At 37.1% G+C, this 14,564-nt stretch overlaps 1 long non-coding RNA gene across 2 annotated transcripts in view; it reads right to left on the reverse strand.

Moving 5' to 3' along the window:
* Positions 1 to 14,564, reverse strand: part of LOC123384441 — a 192,702-nt gene that overhangs the window by 121,093 nt on the left and 57,045 nt on the right. The window lies entirely within an intron of this gene.

Below are 14,564 nucleotides of genomic sequence, written 5' to 3' on the forward strand. Positions count from 1 at the left end.
AACTTCATTTATCTATGAAAACTCACGTCTAAAAAAAAACCCACTTAAAGTTTAATGATATAAGAATAAATATCCTCAGGTGTTCTAAGATTCAGAGAATATGGTGACATCAACCTTATTGCTACCTCAGTTTTTTTTTTTTTCTCTTTGCAACCGAGCTTTGCCAGCTTTAATTTTTTAGCACTTTTCGTAAGTTTTACTAGTTCATGTGGTATCATACTTATATCTTTGGTACAACTATAAAATACATGTAATCAAAAGAAAATGTTCTTGGCCAAAATAGTTCCTATTTATATAACTTTATTATGTATTAATTTAAGGTATGAAATTTTAAAAGTTCGTACAATGGTTTAAGTTTGTAATTCACAATGAGGAGTTTAACTTCACTCTCTCCACCATGTAATTTATTTTAGGGGAGTTAAATGATCTAAGTTCCATATCTATTACTTGTTGTGAACTTAAGGAAGTCCCTGGGAGAAGATAATCTACATACCTAAATTGTTAGTTCATATCGGGATAAACTGCCAGCAGTTTAACTTGCATACAGATAAAATGAATCTCTTAGCAAAACAGGAGTTTATCACTCATGAGTGGAACCTGGGACACTGAAATTATTTCTTTCAAAGAAGAGATTAAACAAAGGTAGCTTCCACTTTTGTATAAGGAGTGCTTCTTTATTTAGAATATTCAATTAACACTTACTGAGTACTCAAATTGGTGTTGGGGATGCCAAGAAAAACATTTCTTGCTCTCTGGGAGTTTGTATTCCAGTGGTGATGACAATTCATAGAAAATTAAAATGTTGGATGGAGACTGTGTATTCCAGAGTTATTCCCAGATTATGGGAGCCAGTAGGTGTGGCATCCAAACCATGAGTGACAGTCCAAGGACCACAGATCTTGGAAGCTGGCTTACTTCCTGTGAACTCTATACTGTTAATTTTTGTGTGTTATGGCATATGAACTGAGTCACGTGATCCAACTTGGAGCAGAAAGAAAAATTTGTTACCTCACATTTTTTCCTAGTTCATTACTAATTTATTCATCAATTGCCTGTTACATTTTATTGAGGTATGAATGACATACAAAAATTGTACATATTTAGTATACACAATTTGGGAAATATGGAAATATACATCCATGAAATCACCACTACCATCTATGCCATTAACAAATCTATCATCATCAAAAGTATCCTTTTGTCCTTTTATTATTTGCTTTGGGTGGAAGTTGAATTTGGGGTCTACAAAGTAACTTAGAGAATGCACTTGTGTATAATACATTTTTCTTATTTACCCTTTGTACTAATTTTAAAAACATTCATTTAGAAAGTTTATGTAACATTTTAAGTACTTGCTGGAATAAGACTGAATAAATAGTACTTTGGTACTCAGGAGAGTTATCTAAATGCCTAATCATATTATTTTACAGCCAGACCTGAAATTGTGTACCTGTAGTAGAGCCATGCCTGAACCGGAACAGTTATGAGACTTTAGAACCAAAATTTTAAAGGTAAGCAATCCTAAACAAAGATAAATATATACAGATACAGATGGAAAACAATGAGCATTTCTTAGAGACATCTTCAAATACTTTGAAATTCAATTCTCTTCCCCGATAGTTTTGAAACATGGTCTTTTTTGCTGACATATTATGGAAAATACGTTTATTATTGACTCTAGTATTTTTAAAGGTCTTTTATTTATTTGGCTTAGGAAAAAATCAGTTAGCATCTTTTGTAACATCAGTATTCAAATACTTGATAAAGTATGTCAGAATATAATAAATTTATAACAAAGTCCCAACTGACCCTTCCCTAGTATGGGAGTGAGGTCTCAAAAATCAGCAGTAGAGCTTGCCCCCTTTCCCAATGGCCCCTTCGGAGTCTCACTCAATAGGTCTCACCTAGACAGTCATGCTCTTGCAGCATACAGGTGAGTGATTGAGGCAGGAAGCCCACAGCGCCTACCTTGAGAAATGATGCTCTGAAGAGCAACCTTTCTAGGGGGCTTTATTTTTCACATTTTATACATGAGACAGTGAATGCAGCGAGCTAAGACTTATACCAGTTAAATATTGGAATCCAGAAATCTAAATAGGATTATTACAGTCCACATGGGCAAAATATTATTCAGCATGGTTTGGATTTGATATTTGGATCTTAGATTTTATATACATTCTTCTGGAATCAAAGACTGGTTTCTATCTTTCAAAATGATTTACAAACTTTGTTTAGTATAGAATAACACTCAGTATTGTAGTTTGTGCCACTTGAATTTAGCTTTATCTTCTCCCTTTATGATTGATGGTACCTTACTTGTTGGCAGCATGGGCCAGCACATCCACACAAAATGAAAATATATATTTGATCACAACGGAGCTATTGACATCACTAGATTATGAGTGTTTTAAAACTGATTGCCTCAATACAACACAGGTGACTTTCTTCATCTGCTTTCATTCCTCCGCTTCTATAATAACAATCAGTTTTTCTGCAGGTGGAAATGCCTTTTAGTTTGCATAATTCTGTAGTGCAATATCACACCATATTGAAATATATGAAACTTTTGTTTAAGATGAATAGGTGATAAAATGTTTTACAAGGTTTATTTTTTTCCATTGGTGCTATAATGCTTTGTTACAAAAACAAATAATGAAAAACATCATCATTAACACTCAAAAAAGCACCATAAGGTTAACATGTTTGCTTTTACTGTGATATACTGTATATGATTTGACATTATAACGGTAAAAAGCAAATGAAAACCAAAATAATGAAGAGTTTTCTCCATTCTCATCGAGAACCCAAACAAAACATAAACCTGCATAGCACCTTTGCTAAAATTGCATACTTTGTTCTAATTTTCCAGAGTAACTTTGAAAAAGACTGAAAGAAATAAGGTTGGATATGTAGACTTTCATTATGCTCCTTATGAATATGTGGTTTTTTTTCCCTATAAAAACCAGGATTTGGAAGTATTCATTCACATTTTCAGTTTGAGGGTTCTATTTTTTGACAACGTAATTATCAATTTTCAGAAATTTGAGCTTTTGTTCCCAAGACAAAATAAAACAAAAAGCCAAAAAGGAACCTGGCAATAAATGTTCATGGGAGAATATAGAAAATTCAGGGAACCAAACTTTTAGAAATGAATTAGTGACTAGACAATGTCTGCCAGAAGCTCGTGAATTATTACCTTAGTGCAGTCACTCCTCTTTTAGGACAGGCCCATGGCTCCTGTTTTGCATGTTGCCAGAGTTCCTACAGAATGCAGCTCCAGCTGCCCTCAATATTAACTTGCACACAGTTGGTCTCTTACTTTGTCCCGCTTTCCCACTTCCCTACCAGTTTTTCCTAAATTTCATCTAAGGATCTGCATCTAGAAAACCCAAATCAAGGCAAAGGATGAGAGAAAAAAAAAAAACTGGAAACAGAGATGGCTTGTAGTGAGATATAAAGGTACAGAATTTACATGGAGACGAAATCATGACAGGTTTCATATATCATGCTATGGAATTTGGATTTTATTGGAAAGGTAATGATTAATTTCAGTAAGAAATTATACAATATATTTGCATTTTAAAAATTAAAAAAAAACATTGATGTATTCTAGGGTATCAAAACTGGGAAAATGCTTTCAAATTTCCATCTCGTCATGTTACATTTTGATTCAAATGGTTCTTTTCTGCTCATCCTCTCTGCTACCATTGACACAGCTGATCTCAGTGGTCAGTTGGCCAATGTACCGGTTGGTCTGCAAAGTCCAACAGTGTTAATACTGAAGGTAGACATTGCCCTTATCCATATTTTGAAGTGCATTCGTTTCCATTTTTAAGTAACAGCATTTTACCATATGCAAAGATTTGGGAATTTCCCATGTATTTTTCCTTCATTTAGTCAGGGTTTAGGGACACAGTAAGTCTAAAAAATGATGAAATTGAGAGAAAGAACATTTCTAAAATAGGCTTTATCATGGTTGTTTTTAGGTAGAATAAAACTTTGGAAGGAACTACATTTTCCATTCAGTGCAATGCAGCAAATATATGGAAAGAGAGGATGTTGGGGGAAAAATGAGTAAAACTTGATTATAGCTTTCTAAGACTTCATAATTGTGTGTCAAGGGAATAATATAAATTCTAAAATGGAAGATTTCAACATGAGAAGTGTGAAATGAAATTATAGTTATTTATCATACAGAAATGATGAGCTGAAATTTTCTGAGCTACTGGTAAAGGCCTAAGTTGTGCAAGACACAGAAGGGAAAAGCACCTGTTCTTGTTTGTTCAGAAGACCATTATGGAGTCCTTGTGCAAGGGCACCTGCCTATCCTTCTTTCAAGAACCCTATGAACTGACTCAAGTATATAAAATTGAAGAAAGAGCCATGAATCTCTAATACAGTGTCCGAACCTTCTGTCTGCCAAGACTAGATGTTTTTTGTTTGGGTAGTTACAAAAGTCAAATGAGGCCTTGGCACTTTGTCACATTTACTCCTGGGAATCCACTAATCCATTGGCCATAATCAAGCACCCCAGTGTCCATTCATTTCCAGAGATCTAATTGTTAACTCTGTCTTGCTGCCATTGTGCCACTTGGTCTCTGACAACCACGTTCCTCCACTAAGATTAAAGAAACCACGTCAATTCCAGCTTATCAGGTGATTTTACTCTGGCATGCAAGAAAAGCAAAGATACTAGTCTGGAAGTTATCTCTCCAATCTATGCTACATAGGGAATTTACTCCTATCCAATAGTCTGATAATGAAAACAAAAATCAAGCTTCTGAATAAAAATCCAGAATTAGAGCCTTGATTCTGGAGCCTGTATAGGCTAGTGGAGAAAGAAATCTTATAAAACATAATTCCAAGTATTACAGTTCTCAATTAAAAAAAAAAGGATGAGGTACAGCTATACATATGCTTGGCCAGTAGCTAAGGTTGTACAATGATTAGTGATAAGGAAGATGAGGAAGAGGTTCATAGATGTACACTGGAATATCCCAGAGTCTGAGAACACCCATTTCTGTTGCAAATTCTCAAACACATGTACCAGGAATGATGTGTTGTGTTTTTTTTTTTCCTTTTTTAATCCATTTGAGAGGGGGAGAGGGAGGGAGGGGGAGAGGGAGGGAGAGAGGGAAGGAGGGAGGGAGGGAGAGGAGAGATGGAGGGCAAGACGGAGCATATGCATGTGCAAGTGGAGAGAGGGGCAGAGGGAGAGGGAATCTTAAGCAGGCTCCATACTCAGCCTGGAGCCCTATGTGGGACTCAAGCCCACCACATGGGATCATGACCTGAGCTGAAATCAAGTCAGACGCTCAACTGAGTGAGTGACTCAGGCACCCCAGGGATGACGTATTTTTTAATAAAATAGAATAACACACACTAAGGATGTTATTTGCCTTTTTTTGGGGGGGGGGGTTAGCCTACTGGGATGAAAAAAAAATAGATTGAAAAACAAAGCATCCATGGACAAAGAAATTAATATATTAATTCAAATATTTGAGTTTCTATCATGTGCCAAACCCTACTCTAGGCTCTGAAGCAGTGAAGAAAGCACTAAAACAGACCAAACAACAAAGAAGCTTGTTCTCATGGAAACTGCGTTCCAATGGTTAAGGATCTTCATGGTGTCAAACACACTAACATTGCCTTACCAAGGATGAGCTCACTAGACTCACTGCAGAGTTCTCCACTGTTAAAGAGCCCACAGCTCCTGATAACTACTCCACACTGCCAGTCTTTAGCATACTGGTCATATTGGACCCTTCCATCAGGAGGAAGTCGTACACAGCAATACTTCTTCACTATAACAGACAGGTTCTTAATTTCAAGTTCTTTTGTCGTATCCTTTCCAGAAATACTCATTGAATGATATTATATAAAACATAGTATCCAAATTTACTTCTAAGTGTGAAGTAATGAGATAACTCATTTGGAATTCATGGTTTTTAATTTGCACCTAGTTATCTAATGCAGGACCAAATGGCCATTTAGAAGACCTGTTGAAAATCTGTCTACTGCTAAAGCAGAAAGGAAATATCTTGCGAGGCTGAGGTTCTTTCTTATGACATACAGTACGTGCCATATGACAGTATATTATAGGATGTATGTCTGTCCCAGACACAGGTAACAAGGGATGAAAGTGTGAGTGATGTCTCTCACGGCTAGATCTAGCGACAAAACTTTGAGACTCATTTTAGTGCCCAAGGGAGGGATAATTTGGTGGATCCAATAGTGATTCCTTTGAACTGGGAGATCCTTGAAACTGGTCTAAGGTCAATTTACAGTCCTCATGCCACTGGTAAAACAAAACAAAAAATAGGGTCATTCTGATGGCTTGGAAAGATTCTATTGAAGAGAAAAATGTTAATATGAATTTCAAAAGGATTATGGATGACAAGTAAGGTGTTCTTTGTAATATTTCACTTTATAATCATGAAAGAAAAGGTAGTCTGCCACAATTCAGATACCTTCAATTGATCAAACATAATTTGCACGTCACCTCTAATTCATGTATTGGCTCCGTCTTATTGTAGTTTATCCACCACAATGTTCCCACTACATATTTACTCTTGCATTCATTCATTCATTCACCCATTCCACAAACACCACTTTAAACCTGACTACCAAGATAAGGAAAGTGCTGGTTTCTACAAAGATAAAGTCTTCAAACTTATAAAGTTTACTGTGAAGATGCATAAATTAGAAAACCGTTATAAAATTTGGTAAGCAATATAGTAGAGGACAGGGCTAGTGCATATTCTGATAGGTAGGAGGCAGGAATGGAAGATACCATCATGAAGAAGCAATCTTAATTGTATTAAATAATTTTGCTGAGGATAAAGCACACGAGTTATTTCAGAGAATCTCTGTTTAGGGGAAATACATGTCCAAAAACTCACAGGTAAGAGAACGTGGCATACTGTAGAGCCTGCAAAATATGTATGGACTAGAGTGGAGAATGTAAACAGGTAATACTGAAATTACTACATACTTCTACACATATGACATAGAATAAAAAAATGAATACGTGGACTAGAGAAGGGAAGTATGAAGTCCCTGAAGATAACTTTTCTCCTATCTTTCATGTTCTTCATGTGAATAATGCTAGGTCTTCAGGAAACTCTGTAGGATAGATATTACCCATAAAAACCTAGAAGACACTTTAATATATGGTCACTCAAAATCAACACTGCATATTTATCAAATTAAGCCTTGGGGCACCTGGGTGGCTCAGTCAGTTAAGCGTTCAACTTTGGCTCAGGTCGTCACCTTGAGGTTCTTGAATTCAAGCCCTGCATCAGGTTCTGTGCTAACAGCGCAGACCCTGGAGTCTGCTTTGGATTCTGTCTCCTTCTCAGTCTGTCGCTCTCTCAAAAATAAACGTTAAAAAAAAATAAGACTTATGCAAGAAAATACAGAGGGTTCTGAAGGAATGAGACACAGAACAGATAGTTTGGGAAGAGAAAAGAAGAGGCTAAGAATGGTCTATTGAATGAAGGCTGGCGAGAGTAGGGTGTCATAAGTTGGCAGTGGGTTCTGAATATCTAAAAATTGGGAATAAAGGACAGAATAAGACAAATATAAGATTTTTAAAATTGTATTTGAGCCTGATTTTAACTTGTCTCCAAAATATGTTTGGTCGTTTTCCCAGAGTTGTTGTGATAAAAGTCATCTACAGTGACACGCACAAAGAGAATTTGCACTAATTCAGGAAAATGCTTTGCAATACTATATGATTTTCTAATAAACAACTTTGAAATTTTGTTACATACAACTATTTAATTTTCCTTTAAATGCTCTTACATTTTAACGTCTTATTTCTTAATGCAAGAAATGCACAAATCAGTCACTTTGAGACTTAACTTCAGAACGTTATGGTTCAGGGCCTATATTAATCATCTTCCCCCAATGGATCAATGCACGCTTATCACTTTTATTAACTCACTTCAGATTCTCCTTAATGGAAAGAAAGCTTTTAGTTGTTAGTAATTGTTCTTCTCTTTCGAAACCACACAGCAATCTTTAAATATGTTAAATTACAATCTTTATCACTTCCCATATTATCTGTTACAAACTGGTCAACAGAATTAGTCACAGCATTTGCATTCCTGCTTCTTCCTGCTACTTCATCTCCATACAGCAACGGCTTACTCCCTCCTAAAACATGTCCTTAGTCCCAAACTGGCATTGCTTTTGCAATATGCAGGATTCGTTGGAGAAATGATATTTCCTCTAACAGACTCCCAAAATGTAGGTCTCAAACACAACAATTTTTTTCCTCCTATAACCATTCAAAACGGGCATTTAGGACAAGAAAGCAGGTTTTCTACATGTGTGATTCATGGATCTGTGGATCCAGCACCTGCAGAAATTCATTAATAGGCATAAGGAGGTAATCGAGAAAACACACACACAAGGGAAGGTGCCTTACAACGCCCGCCCAGAAAATCTCTGCTATTGCTAACAGTTGACTTCTTTGGGTCTCACACCTTCCCCTTTCATGAACACATTTTAACTGTATTTTGTTATCCCTGCTTGACAACCATACATGGAGTATTTGAGAGAAACATATACTGTGGCCTGGAGGATGGGACTAGATACCAAATCTTTTAGACTAGCTCAAAAATAACTATAATTAGACCTGAAGGAGAAAACGATGCTGGTCACTGAACCAAATTCACAGACTCGATGCAATCTTAGATCATATACTTTGTGGAAAGGAGGAGTATTTTCTGTCTGTGGTAAGTATAGTTTGCACAGATGTTTGTAGGTAACAAAGATGTTCCCAAGTATCTACCAGGAACAGAATTCCTTCTTGGGTACACAGCTCAATATCTCCCAGTCGCCCTGTATTAAGTGTGGCCTATAATGTTACCAGTGAAATATGAATGGAAGAAATGTGTGCCTATTTTGGCCAAAGCTTTAGTCAGTGGAAGAGTCACAAGAAGGAAGAATCCTAGTTTCCTGAGAAAATTAGGGAAAAAAATCTCCACCCATCGGCTACATCAATTTCAACCATTAAGTAACCTGGAAGATAAGCTTCCTTTGTAATAAGCTACTGAGCTTTTTGTGACTTATAAAAGTTGGCTTACCTAAAGTAATATGTACCAATAACAGACACGGAAATGAGACTAAGAAATTGCAAAGGGTAGTACCGGTAGAATGGGTTAGGAATTAGGCTAATAATTAGGGTTCAGGTTGTACGGAAGGAAAAATAAAATCTTTTGACTTTCCTTCACTGAGTTCCATTACCTAAGTTGTACAACAGTATGTTCAAAGTGGCCATTAAAACTTCCCTGATACATCCCCTGATTAACTCTACAGTCTCTCCTTACATCACATTCTTATTAGCTACAATCTGACCCTACAATTCTTTAATTTCTTTAATGTGACAAGATTCCCCATCCTCCCTCCCCATGTATCAGAGCCTGAACAGATTTTTTTTTCTGCCTGAAATACAATATTCTAGGTCATAGCTTAATGCTACTTCTTCTAGCAGGGTACCAATATGCAATAACTGTAGACTGGAGCCAACTCCTCTTACGTAAGATAGCACAGAACTTGGCTCTGCATTCTTTCATGTAACAAGTACTTACTCTCCTACACACTGGTCATAATGTTAGGGGTTGGGGATACTCAGAGATATAATGTAACCTATATGGTACCCACTCTTCTGGAACTTAAATCAAGGAAGATGGTAAAATGATGGCAGAAGAATCATACTAAGGGATGCTACACAGAAGAAATAATGGAGAGGAGATGAGGAGGAGGAATAGAAATAACACACAGTAATGCACCCCCATGTGGCGCATCTATTTTGTTTATCCAGCACCAGTGCTCTTGGGTTCAGATTAATAACAAAATGCAGGTAAGTTTCACCCAGCACCAACTAATTTTGCTTTAAGGGAGCTGACCAGGTAGGTATGAACACAAAGTTCATGATAATAGCATAGTAGAGGCCTCCTAGCCGCTACATTGGAGATGCCTAGTGTGACACAGCATAAGAGTAGGATGGGGCAAACCACCTCATGAGAGGGAATCTATTAGCTGTGCGTCCCTTTGGCTTTTAGACTTTACAGTTCTGTATCCCTCAGATATGTGAATAAAACCTATTCTCTAGTGCAGCTGTTATCTCATTAATACCAGTAGCTCCTTACTCAAGAAGTTACCTTAATGATGAAAACTGGTGCTTGGCTTCTGTATATAGTATTTTCAGGCTCTCATTTATCTTGGATCCCGTGCCTGTCTATAGACTCTGATTTCACCTTTTCAAGGAGGATGAGGTCAAAGAAAATTCACAGGCTTCCACAAAGCTAAAGGAATGGCCTCAAAACTGGTTAACACTTGATTTCTATTCTGACAAAGTGAGCACACAACATGGGAAAACCTTGGTGTAGGTGGAAGAGATGAGAAGTGGATGTGCTATATAATTCTAGATGTTAGAATGAATTTCAAAGAGGCTAGAGGGCAAAGAGCAACAAGTAGTACAAGAGGATACTGAAAAGATAAACATGGTTATGATCACAGAAATCTTTCCTGGGTTGAGGAATTTATTCTATAGAAAATGGAAAGTCATTGAGAGGCTTTAATGATAAGATTTTATTTTGAAAATATAGTCTAGCTGCAACATAGGTGCTTATTTGAAGGGAGGAAATGCCAAGGGTTTAGAAATAATCTAAGCAAATATTAGGTAAGACTAGGGTAAAGAATGTGGTGATAGACATGTATAAATTTAGGAGATATATAAATGGTAACAGTGGCAGGGCTCGCTGAGAGATGGCTAGAATAACAGTGGGAGAGGTATGTGGCAGGAGTTAACTCCAGCTGGATGTTTTGGGTTTTCACTCACGGTTTCTGAGAACACAAGAAAACCACTGTTGGGATGAAAATCATGGGTTTTTGTCTCAGAATTTAGTTTGAGGTATCTTTGAAAAATCCAAATGCAAATATCTTTTCACAAGAATATACACATTTCTGGAGCCCAAGGGTGATCTCTTGGTTGGGACTATGGCTTGGAAGCCTAGAGTCTAAGATCCTAATTGAATGTATAGGCATGGATGCAGTTGCCTAGCCAGAAACTAAGAGAAAATGTGGGATACAATCAAGTCTTACAGATCTCCAGTATGTACTGGTCAGGTGACAATGAATTTACAAAGAAATGTAAAAGGTAGCGGCCACAAGCAATTAGGGAAGCCTAAACAGTGTGGTGACAGAGTAACCAAGAGTGTTTTACAAAAAAGTGTTGAAGCCTAAGTCATGGACACTGGATTTGCAGTTTTGAAAGTAATTAGTGGCCTTGGTGAGAACTGATTCAGTGGAGTGGGTCTAGAAGCCAGTTTTGTTTAGAGGCTGGAGAACTGAGCTGACAGTGAGTGCAGCCAATTCTTCAGAGTAGCTTGGCTATGAAGGGAAGGAAACATGAAGCTGGAAGAATGTAAGAGGACAAGGTGCAATTTTTTTAAGCATAAGGTAACTGATATGTGAAGTTCCTGAACAGTAGGAGGAGGTAAAAGAACTTCTAAAATTCATTAAAAGTCTTGAGACAAAGTTTCTATTTCATTAGAGAGGTCTGGATGGTCCTAGGCCCTATTTCCTTCCTGCATTTGATTTCTTAGGGAGCTGGCTCAGTTGCTTTAAGACAATATGCAGACAGAGAAGACCTTGGCCTGACTTCCTCATTCCTGGCAGACAAGGGCCCTGAGTATGCATCATCGTAAGCGGTGTTTCTGGGTATGAAGACCCCTTGAGGATAGATTTTTTTTTTTTTTTACTCAAGTGTCCCCCAACCGCTCAGGCTAACTTGTAAATATGTAAAGCAATGGGGTGGGTTTAGGAGAAACTGGTTCTCTCTTTAAGATCCCTCCCCATCCCCCATCATACGTCCCACCTCTAGCCTAAGGCAGGCCTCATCTGCTGGAACCTTGGCCTTGACACATGCCAAACACCTATGTCTGGTCTATGCTATGCAAGATTGGAAATGCACAGGATTGCATGGGTGCTGTGACTCCTCTGCTTTTAAGTTTTTCTCCCCTAACAAATCCTAGGTTATATCTGTGGCACTAAATTTGTGTTATCTGGGACCCCCTAGTAGGACTATTTCAGAATTTCACTGTAGCAGATAAAATGGTCAAATCACCTGCCTTGCAGATCACTTGCAGTTGTTCTACATTATTTTTGCTATAATTTTTGTTATAGATTTTGTGGCCATTTTATATAAAATCGTTCCATAATTAGAGCAGTATTTCTCAACTCTACTTCAAATTGATAAATAATGCAGATCCTCTACCAGAAACCCAGAAATGAGTGAGGGACAATGCACAAAAAGGCAGAGAAAGAAAACTAAAACAAAAAACCAAACTTGCAATGCTCTTGCTGAAAAGGAAGTGCTCTAGGTTTTATTATATCCCAATAGACAGATGACCATAAAATAACTCAAGAATTGAAAACACACACACAACTGAGTCTTTCTGAAAAATTAAAGTGTTGTTTTTTAAATATTGGGGGGAGGTGAGAGAGGGGGAGAAACAGAATCCGACGCAGGCTCCAGGCTCTGAGCTGTCAGCACAGAGCCCAATATAGGGTTCGAACCCCTGAACCACGAGATCATAACCTGAGCCAAAGTCAAACACTTAACCGACTGAGCCATCCAGGTGCCCCGAAAAAGTCAAAGATTCTTAATTTTTAACTAAGAAACAAAATAGTCAAACACTTGGTTCTATCTCCCACTTGCTGTATTTAAATTACCCATTGAAAGAAATCCCAAGATATCCCAGAACTGTTTAATCATACCCACCACACAATTTCTACATCTTCCCAAACTTTGTATTTAACATAAGGCTCAAGCAACTTAAAGTTTCCTTTCTTCTGGGTCAGCAACATTATCTCACTTACTTTTAGGTCTAGAAGTCTACCCTTCTGGATGCTAATAACATATAAGAGATCAAGCAAGATTCATTCAAACTTAGAGAAAACACTTGACTTTTTTGTACCTCCCCCCGCCCTTACCAGAAGCTCTAGGAAGGGGGTATAGAACAGGTGCTGGGAGTAACGAATGACACTGTGTGTCAAAGTGATACCTGCAGCCACCGCAGGTTTCCACAGTCACAGCCATGGAGGGGGTAACATGAATTCCTTAATAGGTCTCAAATATTCAAATATCAGCAATAAAATTTGTTGATCAAATGCCAACTACATATTTGGGGATTTGTTATGAAAGCTGTTAATTGGTATATGATCAGACATAAATTGCTTTTAAAATAATCTGACATTTCTGTCCTAAATCATCATGTCACATTCAGCTCTATCATGGTAGTTTATAAGAGGAGAACATAAACATGACACAATTTGTCAATAAAATCTAGTACAGTAGAGTACCATATGACATGCCATAAGACTGGAGAATGAAATCAACAGCCTCAGATTTGAGGCCGATGGCCAACTGCCATAAGAAATTTTCTGTGACAACAGCTAAAATATTCTTAAAGCCCACTTAAATACAAGCATATTTTACTAAGTATTCCTTCAGTGGAATAATTAGAATGCTTTTCCCCTCTCCCCAAACTAAGGAAATTTAATCCAATGTATATTACTAAAAATATGATGACATTAAGAATAAGGTGTCTACAGAAACAAAATGTTTTCTCCCAGATACCTGACGGAAAAATACATATTTCTCAAGGACATCTTGATTTTATCGAATTGCATAGCCATATTCATGGGGATGAAGGAAGCCAAATTATCACATCGAGTTATGGAAAGAATTATTTCAATCATTTTATAGTAGAATGCAAAATGCTGTGTGTTTTATGTATTCATTTTAATGGCTTTAATGGATATATTTTTCTTCCTTTCTCTTTCTGGCTTAGATGAAGAGCTAACCCCAAATGGAATAAAGAACACTAGATCATGAATGCACCAGATGTCTGATGCAATATGTAAAACCTGTCACAGGAAGTAAGAGAAAAGTTATTTTTAAAAGAATATTTGAGTATATAACTCCTATTCATCTTTTTTTTCAGACTATACACAGACTTTTATATAAATTATAAAGGGTGGTTCCATAGATGAAAGCTGTTTGTAATTTGTAGAGACCATTTTCTTGTCAACTTGGTAGTCTTGCTCATAGCCGTTTCATTATTAGGCAAACCAATTAAGTGTGCTCAGAGTAAGCTACATATGCTAAGTACACAATTTGTATAAAATTCTAATCTGTTCATTACCTTTATACCAGTGATTTTTCCCCCTGACTTGAAGTAGTAGGTTCATTTTTTTTAATAAGAATTTTGTGTTAAAAATGGCATGTTGAAATGCCTGACATGAGAATTCTCAAACTGTCTTAACTAGATTTTGGCATTTAATAAGCTGTAAACTGCTGAAGCTATTTGCAGATGAAGTCTCATTTTTGTCCATCAGCAGGGGGCTGGAAGCATAATTAATTGAGTGAAAGTTAAAAGACGGACAGCACGGTTACATTTATGCAAATATTGCAGCAGAACATCTAACGGAAGAGGAAAATAGCTTACAACCAATTGGTTTGGTTTTGGACCAAAATCCACAGGGTC

This window comes from Felis catus, chromosome A1 (genome assembly GCF_018350175.1).
Source record: "Felis catus isolate Fca126 chromosome A1, F.catus_Fca126_mat1.0, whole genome shotgun sequence".
NCBI lineage: Eukaryota > Metazoa > Chordata > Mammalia > Carnivora > Felidae > Felis > Felis catus.